This window comes from Tamandua tetradactyla, chromosome 11 (assembly GCF_023851605.1).
Source record: "Tamandua tetradactyla isolate mTamTet1 chromosome 11, mTamTet1.pri, whole genome shotgun sequence".
Classification (NCBI taxonomy): Eukaryota; Metazoa; Chordata; class Mammalia; order Pilosa; family Myrmecophagidae; genus Tamandua; species Tamandua tetradactyla.
In genome coordinates, this window is record NC_135337.1 from 77,905,925 (window position 1) to 77,918,341 (window position 12,417).

Genomic DNA, 12,417 nt, shown 5'->3' on the forward strand with positions numbered 1-12,417 from the left:
CTAAAACAAAAATGTTTATTTAGTACAAAATTTATATTTTGACTAGTGCATTTTCTAATATAACTTATACGAACAGGTTAATTGAGCAACATAAGTACATGGAACCTTGAATAGGGCATGAGATTTTATAGGTTTGTCCAATGTGATGCCCTGATAAATCCCAGAGTTTTTCGAACAGTGAATAAAGAAGTATTTGCAAAGTCCTCTTAACTTCCCCGTTTGGAGAATTCCTGATATTCTTGCAAGCAGTGGGGACAATCAAATCAATAGGCTGAGCCCTCAATCTTGGGGGTTGTTCATATGAAAATTATCCCTGCAAAAGATAGACTAAACCTACTTAAAATTAGGCCTAAGAGTCACCCCCAGATGACCTCTTTTGTTGCTCAGATGTGGCCTCTCTCTCTCTCTCAGTCAACATGGCAAACAAACTCACCACCCTCCCTCTGTCTACGTGGGACATGACTCCCAGGGGTGTGGAACTTCTTGGCAACGTGGGACAGAAATCCTAGAATGAGCTGAGACTCAGCATCAAGGGATTGAGAAAACCTTCTCAACTGAAAGGGGGAAGAGCAAAATGAGACAAAATAAAGTGTAAGTAGCTGAGAGATTTCCAACAGAGTCAAAAGGTTATCGTGGAGGTTATTCTTACACATTAAATAGATATCACCTTTTTAGTCAAGATGTAATGGAGAGGCTGGAGGGAACTGCCTGAAAATGTGGAGCTGTGTTCCAGTAGCCATGTTTCTTGAGGATGATTGAATGATACAGCTTTCATAGTGTGACTGTGTGATTGTGAAAACCCTGTGTCTGATGCTTCTTTTATCTACCTTATGGACAGATGAGTAAAAAACATGGGTTAAAAATAAATAAATAATAGGGTGAACAAATGTTAAAATAAATTTAGTAGATTGGAAAGCTCGTGATCAATGAAAGAGAGGGGTAAGGGGTATGATATGTATGAATTTTTTTCTTTTTTCTTTTTATCTCTTTTTCTGAATTGATGCAAATGTTCGAAGAAATGATCATGGTGATGAATACACAACTATGTGATGATATTGTGAGTTACTGATTACATACCAAGAATGGAATGATCATACGGTAAGAATGTTTGTGTTTGTACGTTGCTATGTTTAAAGAAATACAAAAATTTAAAATATGTATATATATATTCCACTGTGTGGATAGACCACATTTTGCTTATTCATCCATCTGTTGATGGACACTTGGGTTGCTTCCATCTTTTGGCAATTGTGAATACTGCTGCTGTGAACATCAGTGTGCAATATAACATTTATTTTGGCATTGCATTTATTTTTACAGTTTTATTCGGGGCCCCCAATACTGTTTTCAATTTGCCACAAGTGTAGTAAAATTTCTTCATAAAATAAATGTATTTAAGAGAAAGATTTAAATGCACAAAACCACCAATGATTGTATTACATTTTTTTTCTCGAGCGAATTTATCTTCACAAGAAACATTATACCACTTGGTAAATTAAAAGAAACAAAACAAGACAGTATTAGGTGCCCAGAATAGATACAAAAGAAAATTAAGCAATGTTATTGAATCCTAGGCGGCTACTGTTGCTTGGGGAAATTTCTGGATTTGGTGACTATTTTAGAAAGAGAGATTAGCAAATGTTAGGTTGGATGCAGGAGCACCAAATTGAGTCTTTCTTAATATAACAGAAGGCCTGAAAGAAGATTGAACAAGAAGTAGCTTCTCACATTGGAGTAGATCTATTTTTTTATATATACTTCACATAGAAGCATGCATTGAAAACTTACTATTCTAAGTATTTTGCATATTTTAAGGCATTTGATCATCTCCACCACTTCTTGGACTTTTCTTCTCTCAAAAAAAAGTCCCATTTTTCATGGGTACAACTCCTGGGTCCAAGTTCCCAATCCCACAGTGAGCATTTATTCAGCACTCAAGGTATACCCAGCACTATTCTAATCCTCAAAAAATCCCACATGAATAGGGGATTTTATTGTCCCTATTTTACAGCTCAGGAAACTGAGGTTCAGAGAAGGGATGTCATCTTGCCTGAGGGGGTATAGTTTATATGTTGTGATGTACAGAAGGAATAAAATGATTACAGCTCTATGGGTTCAATCTAGCTTCTCCTCCTATCAGCTGTGTGACCTTGGACAAATTACTCAGCCTCTCTGTGCCTCAGCTTCCTCTTCCCCAACCTGGGGATAATAATAACGACCCAATGAGCTCTTACAGGTAGGCAGTGGCAGACCAAGATGGAACGGGCAGAGGAGCAGCCCCCCCAGATGTTATCAGTAAAGGGGGGCATTGTCTGTATAGAATTGTAAAATTATAATAAAACTTTTTATATCATTTGCTTTTAAAAATCTTATCCTTCTTATTTTGAAATAATTTTAAACTCACAGGACAGTTACAAATATAATACAAAAGCCAAACAGAATTCTAACATACGTTCCCTACCCCAAAACCCAGATCCACCAGCTTTGAACATTTTGCCATATTTGCTGTATTGTTTGTGCATTTTCAGGTTTTGTTTATTAGAGAAGTTGTGGATTTGCAGAACAATCGTGCTGATTTTTTTTTTTTTCTATTGGGGACAGAGTTTACCACAGATGAACAGAAGGACACGGAAATTCAGGGGAAAAGGGAGGGGAGCTGGGTATATGTTCAGGGACCAGGTAGCAGAGCTAAAGCTGGGGTTTTCGAGATGATGGAAGACTCAGTCTGCCAGTGGACGGAGAATTCCAGATACCTATCACATGTCATGAAATATTATCCCCTCTTTTGATTTTTTCCCCCAGCCATTTAAAACACCATCCTTAGCTCCTACAAAAAACAGTCATTGGCCTGGATCTGGCTGGCAGGCTGTAATTTACCAATTCCCGGTCTAAACAATTCCTACGGTTCCTGTTGAGTTTTTGATCACTGGAAGCTTCGAATTAGCATATTTGTATTATTAAGCATTTAATAAATGTTGTGTCGGACATAGAAGTTAATTGGGAAAACTCCCTGTGCTACGGTTGACCTGGATGCATGCAAACTCAGTCCCACACATTCATTTCAAGAATTAGTTCATAAAAGTTCCAAATATTTGTGTGTGTGCACGCTAGCTTCTATATAACAAAACTTGCCATTTTAACCGTTTTTAAGTGCAAAATCCAGTGGTATTAATTACATTTACATCACCATCCACTACCAAAATTTTCCCATCACTCCCCAAAGAACCCCTATAAGCACTCTCCATTGTCCACTCCCCAAGCCCTTGTCTCTGTGGATTTGCTCCTTCCGGGCATTTCATGTAAATGGAATAACATGGTATGTGTTTATTTTTTTGACCTGGCATATTTTACTTGAGTGTAACATTTTCAAGTCTCATCCATGTTGGAGCTTGAGTCCCTATTGACAGAGAGACATTGACAAACTGCAACCCACAGAAGGCCTCTTTTCATATAGCCCACGAGCTAAGAGGGGTTTTTACATTTTTAAATGGTTTTTAAAAATAGGAATATATATATATATATACTCTTAGTATGCTGTATGGTGAGGTCACATTTCACTGTCTTTTCATGTGAATATCCCATTATTGCAGTACCATTTGTTGAATTTTTGTTTGTTTGGTTGTTTTTTTTTGTTTGTTTTGCTTGTTTGTTATTTTTTTGGGGAAGTGCATGGACCGGGAATCCAACCCAGGTCTCCCGCACGGCAGGCGAGAATTCTACCACTGAACCACCCTCGCACCCCCTGAAAAAATGATTTCTTGATGCAAGAAAAGTCTATTATGGCCTTCCAAAGTCCACAAATAAAGTTTTATTGAGACGCAGTCGTGCCCATGTGTTCAGTGATGCGGGGGGGGGGGGGGGCGGGGCCCTTCTCGCGCTTCAACGGCACAACTGAGTTGTGGTGACCAACACCTTCTTTTTAATCTTTAAGAAAAAGTCCTCTAACCCCTGGCCTAACCGGTCAACCCCTTTTCTACAAACCTCTAATATTTTAAGGGCACTAGGGACCAGTGACGTAATACTCTCCGCCCCTTTTGGGGCAGACTGAGCAGGTTTGCCAATCTCTGGTGCCCTCTAGAGGAACCCAAGGGAACTACCGCCTCAACCTCTTTCCCAATCTCAACCCTGGTGTCTCTCTCTGGGAGGTGGGAGATTATTTTTGCGCTACCTCTTTACCCTGATATTGTCCCCTGACAAGGTCGCTAGGGCTATCCTTCCTGGGGCTGTGTCCCACCATCCCCCCATGCATTACACACCTGAAGGATTCTCAATGAATAAAATCACACTGAGCTAGAGTCAGAGATAGCAACAAATTTGAAGTGTTGCAAATAATATATACCTATAACCTCTTAGTTTGGGGTTTGCATCTGAATGCCTTGTATTGCTGTAGGATGCCATTCTGTGCTCCCGGTAAAGTATTCAGAGCTGCATCATTTTCATTGGACATCTGCAAGGACTGCCAGGTATATTACAGTAAACATAATAATAATAGTAATATAAGGTTGGAGATGTTAAAGGATATGTTCATGCTAATAGGGAATGTCGGGGTGGGAAAAGAAAACAGACTCAGCTGCAGAGTTGGGCTGGAGCCGGCTTGCTTGGGCCAAGGAGAGCCAATAGAGTCATCTTTTTCTAATCCCATGTTCAGTGACATTACGTGGGTAGCTTGAAATTGGCAAATGCCACCAATATGGAGCTCCTTCCACCTAAAAGCTGGTTGCGACCCACTGGCAAGCATACCCACCCAGCTGGATGGAGCCTCCTGGATCTGATTCTGTGGTTTCTTCTGGCAATCGCTTTTGCTCACATCATTGCATCTTATGGCTTTGGAGGGTTTTGCGTTTTGGAACAGGGTGGTCTATATATCCAGTGCCCGATCAAGTCCCAACTGGGTAGCTACACACTGCCACTACTGCCTCAGTTTCTCTGTCTGTAAAATGGAACTAATGCTTCCTGCGTGGATGGGATGTGCGAACGGCTGACCGTTGTGTTACACAGGCGCGGGCAGAAAGGAAGACAATCCTCTTGGGAGAAGGCATCCATGCCAGCTTTACCAGAGACTTCTTGGAAGATGAATTACTTCTCTTCAAAGCCTCTGTTCATTCATTCATTCATTCACTCATTCCCCTCATCAAGTATTTCTTGAACACCCAGCATAAGACTTTATTGTGGGGGTGGGGCATGGAATCAAAAGAAGAATAACATTCTTTGACCCGTAGAAAAATATATAGAATTCAAATTTTTGCATCCATAAAGAACGTTTTGGAACCCAGCCACACCCATTCATTGATGTGTTGAATTTACACCAACGATGTAAATTCGTTGGCTGCTTTTACAGCAGCAGAATGGGTGGTTTGCAAAACCCAAAATATTTCTTATCTGGTCCTTTGCGGAAAAAGTTTGACGACCCCTGCTCTAACGTCAGAGAAAATCGTTTTTGCAAGGGGGGAAACTGAGGCCCAGAGAGCTGAAGTGAGTTTTTCCAGGCCCCACCTTCCTGAGGGATTTCACATTTTACCAAATTACTCAAAAGATACCCTGAGCATTTCATATGGAAACTCATGATCACATTTATAAGTACACATCTCCATAAATGGAAGGGTTCTAGGGGTGGGGTGGGGTGCGGCGGGGGCGGGGGGGCAGCAACCACACACCCAGCTAATCTTGCTAAGCCGGGAGATTTTTAATTGCCCCTGTAAAAAAAAAAAGTCATGGCTTTTTCTACAGACCTTCAAGATGGGACTTTGATCGGACGGATTGCATCATTGCATCAGAACCTCATTTTGATTTCATTCCCTCTGGAGACATTCACTGGCACAGTTGGAATTTGGTTGCCAAAAGGTGCTCATTCATAGGGACAGAGAACAGATCAGTGGTTGCCAGGAGCCGGGGAGGGGTGTGTGCGGGGGGAGTGACTGCCAATGGTAACTGCAAGAATATTTCCTTTTTTGTGTGTGTTGTTCACAATGCAACTACAGATGTAACCCTTCTACATTTTAAATTTCACCTTCATTATTAACATTTTCTCTATCACTTTCTGAAGTCTAGACCTGGGACTGGCATGCTATGAGCCTCCATCTGTTTTCGTAAATAAGGTTTTATTGGAACGTATCCATGCCCATTTGGTTACAAACTGTCCATAGCTTGCTTTTACACAACAATCACTGAGTTCGATAAAGCAAAAAATATTTACTGTTTGACCCTTTACTAAAAAATTTTGTTAACCCTGAGTCTAGATGATAAGAAAAAAGCACAAAACTTAAAACAATAAATGGAGTTCTCATTTGTAGTGTTTGCCAATTTCCATGGTGTAAATACTCAACCTAGCCCATTTCAAGCTACCAGCCTGATGTCAACGAATGCACTGTTAGAAAGATACACAGCAACTCACCATCAAATAGTATTTCTACCAAACACATACAACAGAAAAAATCACTTCAAGAGGACCAATAACAGCAAAATGGAATAAAATCACTCAAAAGTGATGCTTTGAGTCTCTCCTACCTTTTAAAAATATATATATTTAGCAATAAGTTCATCTAATTTAATTTTTAATACTAGCTTATAAATTTTTTAATAATACTTGTGAATTTGATCGCGAGTTTCCTTATGAAATGCTCAGGGTGCCTTTTGGATAATTTGGTAAAAGGTGGAATCCCTCAGGAAGGTGGGGCCTGGAAAAACTCACTTCAGCTCTCCGGGCCTCAGTTTCCCCTCTTGCAAAGAAACTATTTCCTCCTTTGATGCTAGAGCAGGCGTTGGCAATAGATTGACAATCCACTTGCAAAATTCTGGAAAATTAACAACCGGTTCCTGCAAACCTGGCACAAGGTGACTCTGGCATGATACTGCAAAAATCTTTAGAGCATCCTGTTTTCTTCCCTGAACACTGCGCCCGAGGATGGTGAGTCAATCGATTGAGGCTCTGGAAGCAAGCTTAGATTTTTATCTGGAACTCTAACCTGGGAGCTCAGTGGCCAGCTGAGGATCCCAGAATCCTTTGTGAAATGAATAATCAGGGAGCCACTAGATTTAGGAGGAAAAACAACCAACGACTACAGGACCCAGGCTTTGAGCCCAGTTAATAAGCAGGAGCCAGGTACACCAAGAAGAATGAGTTCCCTGCTTTCCCAGGCTCCCCCACAAACCACTTTATCGCAGCTTTGTATCCCTGAAACATCGTAAGTCTCCATTTTCCCTGTTTTTTTTTACTTTTTATTTTGAAATAATTCTAGATCTTCACAAAAGTTTCAAAAATAGCACAGAGAATTCCCGTGTACCCTTCCCCCCAACTTCCCCCCAATGATAACATCTTATGTAACCGGAGAACGCTATTATAAACCAGAAAACTTACATGGGTACTCTACTGTGAGCTAAACCAGAGACTGCTCAGATTTCAGCCGTTATGTGCCCTCATTCTTTTTGATGTGTGCACAGTTCTATGAAATTTTATCACACGTGTAGAGTCATCTAATCACTGCAAACAGGATACAGGCACATTTTGTCACCACAAAGGAACTGCCTTATGCTACCTTTTTATAGTTGTACTGTCCCCCCCACCCCCACTTCCAAGTCCTGGCAATCACTGATCTGTTCTCCATCTCTGTACTTTTGGCATTTTAAGAATGCCCCGTAAATGGAATCAAGCAGAACATAACTTTCTGAGACTGCCATCTTTCAGTTGGCATGCCTTTGAGACTCATGCAAATAAGTATATCAGTAGTTTATCCTTGTGTATAGCTGAGTAATATTCCACTGTGCAGCGTTCCATGATTTGTTTATCTGTTCACCCGTGGAAGGACATTTGGGCTGTTTCCAGTTTGGGGCGATGACAAATAAAGCTTCTATATATATTCACGTTCAGACTTCTGTGCGATACATGAGGCATCTCGGGTAGATACCTCGGAATGTCCTTGCTGAGTTGTGTATGTTTAACTTTTTAAGAAACTACCAAGCTGTTTTCCAGATTTCCAGAGGGGCTGTACCATTGTGTAACCCACCAGGCATGTCTGCGTGTTCCGGTCACTCTGCATCCTTGATAGCACTTGGTATTGTCGGAATTTAAATTTTAACCAGTCTAATAGGTAGTAGCTCATCATGGTTTTAACTTGCATCTCCCTAATGGCTAATGAAGTTGAGCCATTTTAATTTTATAAAAATGGTGTCAGGAGATCTTTTGTACCTTGCTTTTCTCCAAACAACATTATGCTTCTAAGACTTTTCCGAGTTATCGTTTGTAAGTTTTCTGCTGCATAATATCACCTTTTAGACAATCCCAAATGTATTTTTCCATTCTCCCATCAATGGAACCGCGGGGGTTCTGGATTTTTGCCATTGGGGACCCTACTGAACGTGTCTCTAGTGTACTGCCTAGAATGTGCCTAGAAGTAGAATTGCTGCGTCATAGCAATTAAGATAGATTGCTTCTCAAAGCTGTGGGGTCAGCCATTCTTTCAGTTAATCCATCCCGCAGGTGAGAGTGGGAGATAAAGTTCAGGGTGCATTTTGAGATAGGAACAGTGTACAGATGTGATATTAATATTATCTTGTTTAGACTGTGCCTAAACAAGATAAAGGTCACCTTGAGTGGAATCTATCAACAAAGCTATTAGGAATTTATTTCCTGGGGCGGTGGGGTGGGGGTGGGGTGGAGCCAAGAAGACACCCAAATCTGTAGTACATCAGAGAACAGATGTACTAAGAAAGATGTGATTGGAACCAGCGATAAATGGAAATATATGTACCACCAGGGAGAGGTTAGGTAAGAAAACACGCTTGGTGATAAAGATAGAAAGTGGGTGGAGGTTGTAAATCTGCCCTGTAACCTCATGAGCTGTAGAAGTGAATGTTTTATAACAAGCGCAGAGAACCTAGGATGAGCACATGTATTTAATTCATCCTTGCAGCATATATATATCATGCATAAAACATATCCAAGAAGTTGGACTGGGAAAAGAGGAAACAAGTTCCGGCATCTTCCTTGCCCTCAGAAAGTTCAGTAAGTAGAAAGGAAAGCACACTAAAAGAATGAGAACCTAAAAAAGACAAACAATTAGAACCTGTGTCAATGCAACAGGCGCTATCTATAAGCCAGCGACAGATCTATGCCTTGGGAATTCTAGGAAGCTGGGACAAGCAACCAACTCAGGGGATCCGAGGTTGAAAATCCTGTTCACTTTCTGTCCTCAAGAAGAGGACAAAATCCCACTATTCCATTGCGAGGGCAAGTCCCAAAGTAGGTACAAGGGACGACTGTGCAGCAAGAGCAAAGAACAAATTACGGTGGCGTGCTACCTCGTGCGTGAGCTCACGGATGTTGCGCTAAGTAAAACAAGCCAGACATAGAAGAGTTCATTCTGATACAATTCCATCTATATGAAACTCTAGGGACAGGCACAATTTATCCCACTGCCTAAGAATGGGGCATGGTTGCTTAACATGTGAAAAATGTTTAATTAGGTTGAACTTACTAGTAACACAACAAAATGTTGTGACAGTAGCAGGTTATCGTGAGAACACTGAATAGGGCTGAATGCGGTTGGGAGAGGGAAAGTGGTTTTTTTTCTTTTTTTGCATGGGCAGGCACCAGGAATTGAACCCAGGTCTCCATCATGGCAGGAAAGAACTCTGTATGTTAAGCCACCGTGGCCCCACCCAGAAGGGGGAAGTTTAGAGTCATATATATCACCAGAAGCAAAGCTGGAGGTGAAAATATGGGAATGCATAATAGGGAATCTTTTTTTTTTTTAGATTTTTAAAAAAAATATGACAACATACAAACATGAACATTCTTACCATATGATCATTCCATTCTTGGTATCTAATCAATAACTCACAACTCACAATATCATCCCATAATTGTATATTCATCACCACCATCATATCTTAGAACATTTGCATCAACTCAGAAAAAGAAATAAAAAGAAAAATCTCATACACACCATACCCCTTACCCCTCCTTCTCATTAACTGCTAGTATTTCCATCTACCCAGTGTATTTTAGCCTTTGTTTCCCCTATTTTTTTTCTAGACCCTGACCACTCCCTTTCATTGATCACTAGCATTTCAATCTACTAAATTTGTTTTAACATTTGTTCCCCCTATTATTTATTATTTTTAATCCACGTTTTACTCATCTAACAGTAAATCTTGGGGTGGACAATCTCCGCGATTAACTGTAAAAATATATAGAGTTCTGTCATGAACTACAGCAGATGTATGAAATTATTTCAAGGAGTTAGAATAGCGGGGTATATGGAGGAAATGTACTTAGTGCAAACTATGGACTACATTTAACAGTAATATTTTAATACTCTTCCTTTTTAACATTTTTTATTGTGAAATATAACACATATGCAAAAATCACAAAGTACAGTTAACAAGTAGTTATAGAATGGATTTCAAAGTTTGGCATGGGTTATAGCTCAACAATTGCGGGGTTTTCTTCCATCAATAGTAAAAAATGTGCCACACCAAAACTATGGGTCAATGATGGGGGAGGGGATAAGGAGTATGGGCTGGGAGGATTTGGGTTTTATTTTTATTTCTTTTCTGGAGTAATGAAAATGTTCTAAAAATTATCATGGGGATGTATGTGCAACTATGTGATGCTACTGGGAGCCAGTGATTGTATATTTTGGATGGTTTCTATGGTGTGTGACTGTATCTCAATAAAATTGCATTAAAAAAAGCAAAAACTTCTCCTACTGTTAGCACATCTTTCTGCCTTCAGGGTAGCTGGAAATCATCCAAGGTGGGAGTATTTCCACCGTGGAAACTGGCAAATGCTATAAATCAGTCTCCCGTTTTTTTTCTTGTTTGAAAAACGAGATGGGGTGGGGGTGGTGGTGAAGTTGGAGAGGGCACAGAGAAAACTTTCTGGAGTGATGGAAATATTGTACTGCCTGTCTCATTTCAGGGGATGGTTACGTAGATGTGTTCAATTGTAAAAATTCAATGAATTGAACATTTGAGAACCCCATGTTTATTAAATGTAATTGGTAGCTCAATAAAAATTTTTAAAAATTAGAAAAAAAAAGACTACATGTAGCCAAAATTGAAACAAAACAAATATAATAAAAGAAGGGAATGATTGCTGGGCAGGACACAAGGAAACACCCAGTGCTGTGAAAGGACATGGCATTATTTGAGGCCTGAATTGTGGGTTTTTGGGAACAGTGAAGGACAAAGCTGAAAAGGTTCTATTCTAAAGGTGCAGAGCAGACTTAGGGGGAAGCAGATTTAATTCGGGGAAGACCACAACTGTGCAAATGACATTTTGCCACAATGTATGCTTATCTTATGCATTTTTTGTTGTTGTTATCATCAAAATCAACTTTTTTTTTCGTGAAAAATAATATATATACATGAAAGGAATAAATTTCAAAGCACAGCACAACAATTAATTGTAGAACAGATTTCAGAGTTTGGTATGGATTACAATTCCACACTTTTAGGTTTTTACTTCTAGCTGCTCTAAAATACTAGAGACTAAAAGAAATGTCAATATAATGATTCAGCACTCATACTGCTTTGTTAAACCCCACCTTCTCTTTATAACTCCACCATCACCTTCTATCTTTCCCCCGCTCTTTAGGGGTATTTGGGCTATGCCCATTCTAACATTTTCACGTTGGAAGGGGTTGTCAGTAATATGGGGTAGGGGGATGGAACTAGCTGATGTTCTGGAGAGGCTGGGCCCTCTAATTTCAGGAGTTATCTGGACCAGGGACCCATCTGGAGGTTGTAGGTTTCTGGAAACCTACATGCTTGGAAACTACATGCATGGAACCTTCCCAGAATCTTATATTGCTCTAGGTGTTCTTACTATTTTTGACACTGTATCTCTGGTGTCCAGCACAGGACCTGACACATAAAAAGCAAGAAAGTAACCTAAAAAAAGAAAAAAAAGATGGAGGGGAGGCTAATTCGAAGTGGGCAGGACTGAGCCATGGGAGATTGGGGGCCTGGACCTTGGAGGGTGTCATCTGAGCCGGCCTCGCTTTCCACGTGCCTCCCAAATGTGCACACCTACGAAATGTACACAGGTGCTCAGAGATCCAATACCAAGAAAACAAGGGGTGAGACTTTCATGAGGTCAATTCCCCCCCCCCCATTTAAATGACTGTCTTGTATTCCAGGCCACGCGCTTCTCGACTTTGGAGGGATTAAAATGACCCTTCTCTCAGGAAAGAACGGGAATAATTGGCATTAGAGGCGGCGGTGCTGGTAATGGTGGATGAGTGTAGAACACAGAAAATGTGAAAAAGGATAAATCGAATCCGGGCCGGTCTTCACAACTTTTTGCAATTTTACAGATTCACATATGCCCAGTCTGGGATATCTACGAGGCTATAAACGGTCAGACCCGTCTCCACCCCACTCCTCCGAGCTCATCCCCTCCACAGCTACCTCCCC